General features: G+C 39.2%; 1 protein-coding gene across 1 annotated transcript in view; it reads right to left on the bottom strand.

Moving 5' to 3' along the window:
• The window catches only part of Epyc (epiphycan), a 31,151-nt gene that overhangs the window by 15,868 nt on the left and 844 nt on the right, over positions 1-14,439 (bottom strand). The window lies entirely within an intron of this gene.

Raw genomic sequence — 14,439 nt, 5'->3', positions numbered from 1 at the left:
AAAGCAAAACCACACAAATTACTTTTAATTTATTTATTACCTGAAAGGCAATTTCAAAAACAGGAATATAAATTAGATTAGTTATTTACTGCTTGTCTTACAATAACCATGTGATTTTTAAAGACAGACATATTTTTATTCTTTTGATAGATTTGAGTACATTTCATTACTTATTAAAAATAGTATTAATTTTAAAAATTTAGTTTTTCTAGGTCCTCTATTTTAGCCCCTTTCTACCCTACATGTATGCCCATTGGTTGATTTCATACTCTGGCCTATTAGTAAACTCTGAATATACCTCTGTCTTTGTACTTTTATGCTCAAGCATAATAAGCAACTGATAAGATTTATGGAGTATACTCTTTAAAAATCCTTGTCTAAGATGCATTTAATTCATATATGCATGTGACTCTAAGAATTTTGTGCCAAGATTCTGTGAATGTGTGGATGCCTGCTTTCAAACATGAATCTAAGAGTAGATTGCTTGATATTGCAGGAGGTGTCCAGAGATGCTAAAAAGGCCTGGCCAGAAATCTCCAGCCAAGAAGCTGGAGTGCAAGTACAGAAAGACACACGGTTTCCATCAGTGTGGTCACAGTGAGGCAGTTTCAGTGGAATGGCTTTGCAGAGAGACTAAAAGTGGGCTCTAGAAAGAGCGGAAATTGAGACAGATGTTTCAGGGAATAGAGGGGCCTCCGAAAGGGAGGAACACATTCCAGACACATTGCCTCGAGTTTTTAACTCTGTAGGAAAATGTTTGCCCATCTTCCCCCTACCTCCCCAAGATAATTGTTTTTCCACTGATGTGATGTAAAACTGTAAGGTCTTGTTTGTCATTCAATGAGGCCAAACAGCTTTTGGTGCTTTGTTCTTGCTTGCTTGCAAATAAAAAAGAGCGACTTCTGAAGCAAGGAGAGGCAGGGCCTTTTCATTTCGGCAAAATTGCAAAGCTCTAACCCCACTATGCTGTGCCCGGAGAGCCGTCTGCATGGTAACACATTTATCCTGGTGATTAAATAAAAACTGTTTGGGCTCCCATCTTTTCCCTTTCTCTAACAGTCTTCAAACTGCAATGTGAAGTTAGAAGCAATTCATTTTAAAAAGCGAGGCCAGGGGATTGTGGACACCTGTCTGTCAGAAGGATGGACATTTTTTTCCTTACGCTTCAGAAACCTAAATGTGGACCTAAGCACAACCCCCCTGCCCCCCACAAATACTCCTCAGCTATGATTGGTTTCTCTCTAAGGAAAGTACAATTGAGTCTGTCACGTAAATATTCGTTGATGATTTCATATGCGTCTCTATTCTTTTTGCTTTATCTGTTTATTCAGATTTGCTTTCTATGACTTTATGATATGTGCATTATGTCTTTCCCAGCTTTACAAATATTCCAAAACATAATCACTGTAGTTGAAGATAATAACCTAGTGCCGGGGAACAACACAAACTATATCATTTTTTTTTCTTTTTTGGTTGGTTGGTTTAATTTTGGCTTCGCGGTAACTTGTGTATCCCTGGTACCTCGATTCCTAACCTTGAACTACAATATTTGTCATGGTAGACTGTGTTTGGGAGTATATTTTATTTCTACAGAAGAGTAGATACCAGAAATGACAGCCCAGACACAGCATCACGGGTTTGGGAGAACTCAGCAGCTGTTGCCATGGGAGATGGGAGAGGAAACTCTCAAGCTCATAAGGATATCCTCAGTGTCATTCACTGTCAGCGCCCTGCACAGCTGGAACTCCAGGTGTTCATCTTAGCACACACTGCTGTCTCAGGGCTGGACCGATGAGACACTAACATGTGTCTGTAAGCATCTGCTCCCTGAAGGAAACTTCTTAAAAAACTAAATGCAATCCTGTATTTTTTATATCAAAGAGTACTGGGATTTATACAAATATTCATTGATATGAATAATCTTAGAAAATATTTAAGATTTGCAAGTCTGGTCAATGGTAGTACTGTTTCTATATGGAAGGACCTTGTTGTAAAAGTATGTTGTGCTATTTTAAGTGATGATCTTTTGTTAAAATTATTTTGAGCAAATATAGGTTTATCTTGAGAAACCATATCTGACTGATCTGTGCAATTATACTAATAGTTGTAAAACTGTGTTTGATTTATTTGGCTTAATTATGGGGGATAATATGAAAAATTCTAGGTTGCTTTTCTTGGTAGAGTCTCTCTAATATTCTTTTAAAACACCCTCCCCCCCAAAAAAAATATAAAGAAAAACTAAACATACAACTTCCATATGGGCAGAGGTGCTGAAAGGAATGGAGGAAGGGGAAACTGGGATAGGGAAGTGATGCATGAGAGAATTAAGAAAGAAAACAGAATAAAAGTGAAAAAAATAAACCTGAAAAGATGTAATGAAGAAATAGAAGGAAAGCTTGCCCTGCCCCCTACCACACAATACTAAGCAAACTGAAGAGACAAGGAGGACATGAGAGTATTAAAGGGATGGGTCTAGGAAAAAGCCATAATGAACTGTCCTACCACAGAAGCCAAACCAATAGAATTATATTTGTAGGGACAGTAAATTACCTGTGATATAAAAAGAGAAGGACATGAATCTGGAGTTTAAATAATTCAATAGGAGTGAGGTAGAGAGATAGCAAGGCAAAGAGTTAGAAGAAGATGGGCTAATGCAAACCAAGGATGTAAGACAAGCCTTATGAAAATCCATTAATTCATTTCAGAATACAATGTATTAAAGAGAAGCATTTGAATGGATGTATCCTACATTACTGGCACTTCCAGAAGACATGGGTTATTAGATCAAAATCACAGCTCAAAGCATAGCCTACCTGCAAAAATGAAAGACCCCAGAGTCTGCAGAACAACAGAGGCCATTGTGATTGCATTTAGTTTCCCACCAAAGCTACAATGGAAGACCCACTTGCTTACTTGCTGAGGACAAAACACATTTTGTACCCTCTGTCTGCCAAGCCAATTTGGAAATCTTTTCCCTCCTGGCTAGTTTTCATTGTACAGAAAGTGACTATATAGGCTGCTGAGGGGAAAAGACCTGTGTGGTTTTACCCTGTCCTGGACCCAGCAAGCCACACTATCAGCCTGCCAGAGTAAATGTTCCCTTTGGGGCCATAGTGGCAGGCCTGTTATGAGGTAACCAACTGTATTCTTGTAGACGAATGTTCCACAAGAAGTCTCATGATTTGAGATTTTAATAGTGTTTGAAGCCTATGCCAAGCAGGTCATAGAGCTTAGAGTAGAATTTGCTATTTTCTTGTTTACCTAAGTGTTCGAGCTGTCAAATTACTTTCTAAATATTTACGTTTATAACAACAGGTGTGGGATCCTGTTGAAGTTGATCAGAAAGGCTTCCTTTATGGTGGACAACAGTTAATGGAAAGATGCATATGTGGTCATACTTAGAACAGGAGACAGCGTGCTCAGGTATAAATGGGTCTTGCTTATCACAGCCCCTCAGTTAAGGCTCAAGAAACCTTGCGGAAGACGGAGTGGAAAGATCTGGAGGATGGGAAGGAATGTTGGGATATACTGTCTCCTGGACATGATATGGCTATCAACTTTTAGAATTCCCCCAAGTTGTGTTTCCCACCACAGGTGATTGATCTCTGGCTGCTACCCCTTACTAGGTAGTTGTGAGCAGTTGCTAGATGCTGGGAAAGGGGGAATCATTTTTCTTTGAGGGTGTGGCCACAGATATGAGCATCACAGATTATATATAATGAATTATCCAAATTAAAAAGTAGAAAGTACCTCAACATGGAACCTAAATTCATTTGCCAACACATTGAGTTCAGTGTTGTGAGTGTATCTTTCACACTGGGCAATTTTAAAGCTATAAAAGTAATTCAGCCTTGACTAGATGGGTTACTTAGTAAATGACTTATTATACAAGTAGGGTACCTGAGTTGGAATTTCAAAAGCCCATTAAAAAAAAAAACTAGACATTTAAGAGCATCTCTAATCTTGGAACTTATACTGGGAGATGTCCATGAACCAGCTAAGCCCATAACTACAGTAGAAAACAAAAACAAAAACAAAAACAAAAACAGAAAGGAGATCCTGTCTTAACCAAAGTAAAAAATGAGAGTTGATACCCCAGTTAGTCCTCTAACCTCCCCATGTGTGCACCTATGTACACACACACACACACACACACACACACACACACACACACACACACACATACACACACACACAAAGAAAGGGGATAGAGGGATAGACACACACACACACAGAGAGAGAGAGAGAGACAGAGAGAGAGACAGAGAGAGAGAGACAGAGACAGACAGAGACAGACAGAGAGACAGAGAGACAGAGAGAAAGAGACAGAGAGAAAGAAACAGATAGAAAGAGACAGAGAGACAGAGACAGAGACAGACAGCGACACAGAGAGAGGGAGAGAGAGGGAGAGAGAGGGAGAGAGAGGAGAGAGAGAGAGAGAGAGAGAGAGAGAGAGAGAGAGAGAGAGAGAGAGAGAGAGAGAGAGAATTCAAATGTTAAATCAAATAAGAGAATCAGAGAATCCCTGACCCAGAGAAGCGTTTTCTCAAATGTAACAGGTGTAACAGCAGACAGGAAGGTTAATTCAATCCTGGGCAGTTGAACGGCTGAGGTAGAGTTTGGCTTTTACTACTCAACCAAAGCTTTATGAAATAGCTATAGAAGCTTCCATTGAAGAATACACTGAGGTTAGTTCCTCAACTAAAACTAGAGGAAGTGCGAGTCACTGGCAAACACTTCCAGAAGCCACACTGTGTGAGTTTCATGGAAGGATGGAAGGGGGGAAACTACTGGACACCTTCCTCAAGGGTATTCATCCTTGAAGCCTATTAGAAAAATCCTTCATGTCACCTAAGAGTGGCATTTGATAGAACACACGCTTGGTGCAACATCAAGTTTAATAAACATAGGGTTTGGGTGGAAAAATGGGAATGTCAATTCAACAAATCTGCAGAAAGTAAAATGAACTTCAGACAAGTGCTCGTGCTTGAGCTTGCCAGCCAGTGTGCCAGTAAGCAGAGAGAGGGGGGAAATTGCTTTGGCTAGGGTATGAGTTTCTTCCAAGTTCTTTCCAATGACCTTGAATGAAGGTTACTAGAAACTTCACCACAGTTTCTGGTTCCTTGGAGGCATACAGGTCTTCCCTCTCTTTGCTTCAGTGTGTGTCTTTGTGTGGATCTTTTCAAATGGGTTCTGGTGCCTGTGGAAACCAGACACATCATATCCCTCTGGAGCTGGAGTTACAGGTTGTTGTGAGGCTCCTGAAGTGGGTTCTGGGGCTGAACTGAGCCCTACCGCAAGAAGAGTACACACTCATAAACTGCTGGGCTGTCTTTCATTACATTCATTTATGTAAATGACCTGAGACACTGATCAGATTCATGATGATAAGGAATTCATGGAGAATTTATTATGTGCATTTTGTGAATAGAATCATACAACTTTACATCCCACTCCTGCAATTCACTCATATGTTTTCCTTTCCTCTGGTGTGTTTACATTGTTTATTCATAAGTCTACTCTTTTTTAATTGGATATTTTTAATTTACATTCTAAATTTTATCCCCTTTCCTGGTTTCCCATTCATAACCCCCCTATCCCATCCCCCTCCCCTGTCTTCTATGAGGTATCCCCCCTTCTAATCACCCACCCTTCCTACCTCTCCGCCCTGACATTCCCCTACATTTGGAGGTGAGGGGTCCAGCCTTGGCAGGACCAAGAGCTTTTCCTCCCACTGGAGACTACCAAGGCCATCCTTTGCTACAGATGCAGCTGGGGCCATGGGTCTGTCCATGTGTACTCTTTGGTTTAGTCCCTGGGAGCTCTGGTTGGTTGGTATTGTTGTTCTTAGGAAGTTGCAAATCCCTTTACCTCCTTCAATTCTTTCTCTAACCCCTCCAATGGGGACCCTGTTCTCAGTTCAATGGTTGACTGTGAGCATTTGCCTCTGTATTTGTCAGGCTCTGGCAGAGCCTCTCAGGACACAGCTATATCAGCCTCCTGTCAGCATGCACTTCTTGGCATCAGCAATATTTTCTGGGTTTGGTGGCTGTATGTATATGGGCTGGATCCCCAGGTGGAACAGTCTCTGAAAGGCCATTCCTTCAGGCTCTGCTCCAAACTTTGTCTCCATAACTCCTCCTCTGAATATTTTTGTTCCCACTTCTAAGAAGGACTAATGCATCCATACTTTGGTCTTCCTTCTTGAACTTCAAATGACCTATTTGTATCTTGGGTATTCTGAGGTTTTGGGATAATATTCACTTATCGGTGAATGCAGATACCATGTGTGTTCTTTTGTGACTGGGTTACCTCACTCAGGATGATGTTTTCTAGTTCCATCCATTTGCCTAAGAACTTCATGAAGTCATTGTTTTTAATAGTTGAATAGTATTCCTTTGTGTAAATGTACCATATTTTGTGTATCCATTCCTTTGTTGAAGGGCATCTGGGTTCTTTCCAGCTTCTGGCTATTATAAATAAGGTTGCTATGAACATAGTGGAGCAGGTGCCCTTGTTATATGTTGGAGCATCTTGTGAGTATATGCCTAGGAGAGGTATAGCTGGGTCCTCAGGTAGTACTATGTCCAATTTTCTGAGGAACCTCCAGACTGACTTCCAGATAAGTGTTGAGCAACAGAAAGGGGTGGCCTGATCAATATGTGCTCAAAGCACAGTGGAGTTTAACACTAACTGTTACTCAAGGTCCACCCTTCCCATGAGGAATCTGTCATGATCGTATTCTTAGAAGTTTCAGTAGAGTTTCTTTGAACGAGCCCATTATAAAACTAACTGCATTTATTAGATGTTCTTTATGCCCAAGGCTCCACCTTAAACAATTATCATGTTTATTTTACCCAATTGTCAAAAGATATACTAGGAGTAGAGATTGAGACAGATGTAAAGACTTTGCCTAAAGTCATATAATTGGTAGGACAAGCACGCACCCAATTTCTAGGCAATCTCACTCCTATTATTGTACAAGGTGACAGAGTGCCTCCTGGGTACAGAAATGGGTTAAGATCTCCTGCCACCTTTAGAGTATACATGTTCAGTCTAACACCCCAGGAACACAGATTCAGAAACAAAACCATTTAACTGTGTAGTTATTTACCTTGCCTTCCCACTTTGTCAGTTCCTAACTAGTAAGCCTTGGTCCTCAGCAATCTTATTTAGTGTATGGATTTCCCTTCTTTTCATTCTCAGAAAAAGTGTTTGGAAATAAATGACATTTGGAGATTTACTCCATCGCTGATGATTTTATTGATAAAAATGGATCCATGAATTTACCTGTCTCCCCAAATACATCTCATCATTGAGCAAATAACTTTTGGCACTACTTAATAACCACTATGTCAACGACTGAATTCCTCAGTGTTAAAAGGCCCTGAGCTTTCAGCCTATGATGCTAATGATGTATTCAGATGAATTTGACACACTGGCATGAAGATATGCTTGGCAATATGTAATTTTACTTTAAACCTAATATAGTAATCTATATTAATTATTTAAAAGTGGTGATTGTGAACACCTGACAGGAAATGCTGTGCTTTCCTCTGTGTACCTTGGAACGGAGTAAGAGAGAAGTGTGGCAAGCCCTTCCTCGAATTTCCATGAGCTGAATTTAGGTCAGAAAGATACATTTTCTCCTCGTTTGAGCTTTTAACAACATTGACTCTCATTGTGATACTGCACCAATTATAATCACTTGAGAGCTGTTATTTTCCTAATGACTTAATTTCACAGGACATAAAGCACTATTTGGACATAGTTAAAAGAACTGAAGTTTGGAGATCAAGCTGAAAAGTAACAGAGGTGGTTAGTGCCAATGTCTTCTTGCCTTGGCAAGGAAAGGATCCAGCTTAAATGTCACTCTGAAACTTTCTGGGTAAATAACCTTGAGCAAAACTCTAGTCTTTAGTTACTATATTTATGCAGTACAATAGTATCTTATTGTCATGAATAGTCTGAATCAATTTATGTGTATAATCTCATAAAAATATAAGACAAACAAAAGGAAATTATTGACAATGTTTATCAATATACTTTCCTATTGAGACACCGGGATTCTGACATTTCCTGGCATTTCATTTGTACAGTTTTATTGCATCTTAAAATAAAAATTAGATTGTTCAAAACTCTATAAAATAAATGTTCAGAGTATTGATCAGAATAATTCATTGTAAGCTCATCTGTGAAACACTCCCCTTCCTTCAACCAGAGGCACTATAGGGAAAGTGTAAGTTCACTTTTATTTTTCATCAAACCGAGAAAAGAATGTTTAACTCAGGCTGATGAGTTAGAATCTCTCTTTTAATAGAAATGTGTTGCTCATGAAATCCTCATGTTCGAAATGCTAACGTGTACTATAAACTTGGCCCAAATGTAGCAGTAGTAATGAAACATAAGGATTAAATCATAGCCTATATTCTGCTACCCAGTGAAATGACCAGTAATAGTAATACTAATCTAAATATTATCAGAAAAGCTGAAGAATATTTCAATACAAAATAACCTAGATAAAGAGCTACAGGCAAGTAGTGCTGAGGGAATTGAAGTTCCCCGTTTCCAAGGTTGAGTGACCTGATTTACTATCTAATATGAAGTGGTCAGCCCTGGAATTATATGTACAGAAATCAATTGCACATAAACAACAGAAATGGCAGACTTGGTAGGCTGCATTTCCATGTCTGTGTATCTAGTTGTAAGAATGACAATATAAGAAAATTTATAATTTGAGGAGATGATGGGAAACAGCAACTCTAGAGTGGCTGGAGAGAGTATAGGGAGGGAAGGAAGTGATGTAATTGTATTCCAGTTAAAATGTATTAGATAAAAAGGCTGTTGATTAATTTTCAGTTTTGAAAATTGAATGTAACTTTTACTGTCTAAAGTGAAATTTCATTTCTATAAAGAGAGCAGAAATACTCTGACTCGTCTAAAGGCTGGATCTTGGGTCACTGTGCATAAGCATTTGTCCTTAGATCATTGAGTGACATGCTATGATCATGACAGGAGAAGAAAAGCCTCTTTTCCATTGTTAGCTAATAAAGTTGCTCTCCCGGCCTTCCCCATCCCTACAGTCTCACTGAAATAATTTCACTCCTTCCAAGAATCTTACAGCTTCATCATCTCTAAATGTCATTCTCAGACTTAATTTATTTAAAGCTTGAAACAACTTTGTAAGAACAAAATCATCCCAATACATACTTTCCCTGTGTTCCTTGCTTGTTCATCTTTTAATGACTTTTCTGAGATGCTCGGTGATGCTATCAACTGTCTTTTGTTTGGAGATGACGGTAAAAGTGAACATTTGAAAGATTCGCCTAACTTCACAAACAAGTATTTTTCAAAAAGTCAATGCATGGCAGAATCAAACCATTTACAATTAAGTCACTCATCCAAAGTGAAGCTAGACAATGAGTCTTAGGGTACAGTGTCAGAAAATTCATTGATGAGGCTTCACAATTAATATCTGCAGTGAGACATACTGAACATCTCTAGACTAGCAACGAATATTATCATAGCTCTCTTAAACCCTTACTAAAATATTTCTGCCCTTTGTACTGTGTATCTATGTCAAGGTGGACTCTTTCAGAATCCAACCAAAACATCCTAATACACTGAAAACCAAAGCAGCTACAGAGAGAGGCTGTGTTATATTAGACCAAACACTGAAGGGATTTACAAAAGCACAAAACAGTGCCATTGTTCCACTGTTACTACTTGATGAGTTTTGTCTTGAAAACTCATGGCCTTTTCATTAAAAAAAAATGTGTAACTTATATTTAAACATGCTAGATGAACTGAGCTATTAAATGCATACACTAAATAAGCATGAAATATTCATTAAAGAAAGCAAAACACACATTTAAAAATTCATGACAAAAAAGACTGTCCTCAGCACTGAAGGAGAAAAGCAAAAAAATCATTCCTAAGAAGGAAATTTTGCCTACATTTCTTTCTGTTGCTGTTGTTCTTAGTATTTATATATGATCGCACATTTCAGACATTGTAAAAGGCAATGTATAATTTAAAACAATGTATAATGAGGCTTCCAAAAATCTGCACAATGACTTTGGACAACTGGAAAATAAAGATAAAGGAAGTTACAAGAAACTAAGGAAGAAGACAAAAATCTAGTTCCCGAATTGTGAGCAGGCAAAATAAACTAACAAGAACACTCATTTTAATGGTTTAAGGTTTAGCAAAGGAGCAAAGTCACACCAATCATAATGGCTATGATCAAAAACTCAGATGACAGCCCATGTTAGTGAGGATGTGGAGAAAAGGGAACACTCCTCCATTTCTGGTGGGATTGCAAATTGGTACAACCACTCTGGAAATCAATCTGGAGGTTCTTCAGAAAATTGGAAATAGATCTACCTGAAGACACAGCTATACCACTCTTGGGCATATACCCAAAAGATACCCCATCATACCATAGAGGCATGTACTCCACTATGTTCATAGTGGCCTTATCTGTGATAGCCAAAAGCTGGAAACAACCCAGATGTCCCAAAATGAAAGAATAGATACAGAAAATGTGGTTCATTTACACAATGGAATACTATTCAGCTATTAAGAATGAGGACATAATGAGTTTTACAGGCAAATGGGTGGAACTCGATAATATAATCCTGGATGAGGTAACTCAGAGCCAAAAGGACATGCATGGTATGTACACACTAATAAGGGGATATTAGCCAAAAAAGGGACAGAATACTCAGGATACAATCTACAGAACTCAAGAAGTTTAACAGGCAGAATGGCCCAAGTGAGGATGCCTCAATCCCAGTTGGGAGGGAAAAGAAAGCAATCATCGGAGGCAGAGGTAGGGAGGAATCTGAGTGGGAGAGGGGAGGCAGAGGGGAAAGGGGGAACATGATCAGGTATTGGGGAGGGAACAGGACAGAAGCCCTGAGGACCAGCAGAGTGAATGGAGATAAGCAACCTCAGGGGGAGGAAGGAGTTTGGGAGGACCCTCTAGAATTTACCAGAGACCTGAGAGGAGATAGACTCTCAGGACTCTCAGGTAGGGTACCTTAGATGAAGTGCCCAACTGTGGAGAGAGGGAACTTGTAGAGTCCATCTCGAGTAAAAGATAGGGCATCAAGAGGAGGGATGAGGTTGCCATCTCACAATCAAAATCTCTGATCCAGAATTATTTCTGTCTAGAAGAACTGCAGGGAAAAATGGAGCAGAGACTGAGGTAAAGGAGGTCCAATGACCTCCTTAGGATCCAATGGCCCAACTTGGGATCCATATCAAGGGGAGGCTCCAAGACCTGACACTATTACTGATGCTGTGGTGTGCTTACAGACAGAACCTAGCATGACTGCCCTCCTTCGAGAAGCCCAACAAGCAGCTGACTAAAACAGATAGAGATATTTATATCCAACCAATGGACTGAAATTGGCAACCCCTGTGGTTGAATTAGGGAAAAGCTGAAAGAAACTGAGGAGGAGGGTGACCCAATAGGAAGACCAGCAGTCTCAACTAATCTTGACCCCTGAGATCTCTCAGACGCTGGATCACCAACCAGGTGGAAAATACTATTTGATATAAGACCCCAACATATATACAGCAGAGGACTGCCTGGTCTGGCCTCAGTGAGAAAAGATACTCCGAACCCTAGAGAGACTTGAGCCCCAGGGAGTGGGAGTGGGGGTCATGAAAGGGGTGGGGAGGTGGGTGGGGACATCCTCTTGGACACAAGGGGGAGCAAGAATGGGATGTGGAACTGTGGGGGAGGCAGATCGGGAGAAGGGTAATGACTGGACTGTAAAAAAAATAAAAGTAATAAAACAAGATAAAACATTTCGATTCCTATGACTGAGACTGGAAAGATGGCTGTCCTATGAATAACTCATGAAGATTTATATCTTCATAAGAGCACCAAGTGTCATCGTTTGTTGTGGTTTGCCCCGGAGTTATCTGTATTTTGATGCTAATTCCACTCCCTCAAGAACAGCTGCCTTGTCACATACTCAGGACTCAGGTGACTTCACCAGAACCTTCTCCCCATTGAATTTGTAAAGTACAGGTGAGGGGCAGGTTCAGGATAGAAGGAGGCCTGTCATTGAATGAGAGAAAGGATGGGTGGGGGAGAAGTTTGAAGGAAGAGGAGACTGGAATGGAAAGGGGGAAGAGACAGGAGAGAGAGGGAGAGAAGTCATGGCAGGTGATGTTAAGATTCCACTCTGTGTATTTACAGGTTGTTATAATGTTCTTAAGGGATGGATGGTACTGGGCTTTGTATGTTTAGGTGGGTAATTATATCTTACCAGTTGGATCTAACGTTATTGTGTTGTGTGTTCTTTCATGTGTAGATTTAAGTGTAATAGAGTGTGGGGCAACTGGTCTGGGCTGCCACGGAATTGGAATGTGTGCTTCTGGTAAGATATCCAGTAGATATCTTGGGGCACCATGGTGTCAGACCTAGTGGGGATAAAAGACAACCATTTTTTTTATTTTTTATAATTTTATGACAACAATCGTTGATATTTCACAGCAACTATAGCAACAACCCCTCTTGAATTCTCTAGGACAATGCTTCTTCTTATTGGAGACCTGGGATCCATATAAGAAAAGTTAAATGCATAGGACTAACTAATCTATTTGGGTGGAGCCTTATAGATTGCTGATGAAGAATGGAAATGCCACCAGCACCACAGTTGTCATGGAATATATTCCTAGAAATAGATATCACTCACAGGTCACCATTCTCTTTAAGACAGTTTGGAGTTCCCTTTACCATAAGAGAGATAAACTACCCATAACCTAAAATTTAGACAGAAAACATTTAATAACCATGGTCATTGGAAATAGTTAAGCTACACAAAGACTATCAGATTCAAACGCTACGCTCTTTGATGAATCATCTAGGCAAGTACAAAAAAGTTTTTCCCTAAGAACCACAGGAGATATATGTTACCTATGTGATATGAACATAATATGACATCACATGTAAATATATGCTCATGTTTAGGCTGTCCTCGAGAGCTGAAACATACATTGTAGAATGTCTATGCTCAGTCATTCCTTATAGTCCTGAGACATTCTTTTGTAGAGAAATGGGTTTATAGCCAATGCTATCTACAAGGCATCCTTCTACTTCATATTTATGCCAACATAGGTGAATCCCTTTTGGGCACTTTTAGGGATGTCGGAGCATTTGGAATCCAGTTCAGTTAAAATCAATATCAAGTTAAAAAAATACTATGGAAAAATGTAGGAAGCAAGGAGAGGAATTGCTCAGATAGAATTTGTGGTTGTTGTTTTAAGGTAATATTGTTTGTAGATGCAGCCTTGCCATTAAATCTTAGGCAAGTTCTTTAAAGGCTTTGTCTTTAAAGTTACATCTGTTCAATGGAAGTTGTTAGGGCTTTTCAAAATTTCCTTGAGGAATGAAATGAGCATGGGCTCTGCTTTAAAATAAAATTCTATCACAGAGGAGGGATATTAGCGTGAGGCAATAGTTGAGGCATTTACCACATAGTAGGCACGTGGGAATTTGTTCATTGAGAGAAGGTTGTATGCAAATCATCTTTATACAGACGTATCCTTAAACAACTTGACAACAGGAGATACTCCACTTACTTCCCCGAATATCCGGGGGAGTTAGGACAGTGTGCAGGATTCTGACAGCGATGACTAGTTTTAAATTTTATATAAAGGGTATTATCTCCAAAAAAAATATTTTTCACAGTCTTACCTGAAAGACTCAGAACTAGATAAGTATTTCTTATACCATGCATTGGGTTCTTCTGAAAGAAATGGACAAAGTTCTTACTCTACTCCTCAGAAATACTCAAACAGAATTCTTTGGTGATAATAGTTAAATGTTTAGTCCCTGGGTTCCTTTCTTTTCTATTTTAAAATATGCAATGAATCAAATATATCTGAGCTAAAATGTTCATCTTGGCAGATAACTGCTAAGAGACTAAAACTTTATTAAAAACAGAAGAAAAATGAGATAAAATATGGGAAGAAAGTTAGGCTGAGATTGTAAGAGAGAAGTGTGAATGTTTTGTTTTAAGTTCTGATTCTTATTTCATAGAGCAACATGAATTGTATCATATTTTGGCATCTTAAATTTTATATAAGTTAAATGTCTCATCTTGCCCTGATATTTCATAGTCATGGCCATAAAAAGCAGAAATTCAAGGATTTACACTCGAAACAGAGTTTAAAATTTACAATGATCCTTTAAGGCTAATCTGATTTTCTTCTTTCTTTATTTATATCTACATTTTTGCCAATGTTGCAGATTAATCATCCTTCAAGGTCTGTTTGCTTTCTGACTCATGAGAATTAGCCTGTATCCTTTAGTTTTGTGAAAGTGTAAGGGAGCCCAGCCTTTAATTAGAAACATGTCATATTAGATTTATGTAACAGACTGTAACCTTGCCAAAGCCTCTTCTACTGCTGGGGAGA

Source organism: Rattus rattus, chromosome 1 (genome assembly GCF_011064425.1).
Source record: "Rattus rattus isolate New Zealand chromosome 1, Rrattus_CSIRO_v1, whole genome shotgun sequence".
NCBI classification, from domain to species: Eukaryota; Metazoa; Chordata; class Mammalia; order Rodentia; family Muridae; genus Rattus; species Rattus rattus.
This window is presented reverse-complemented; position numbering and strand designations above follow the sequence as displayed.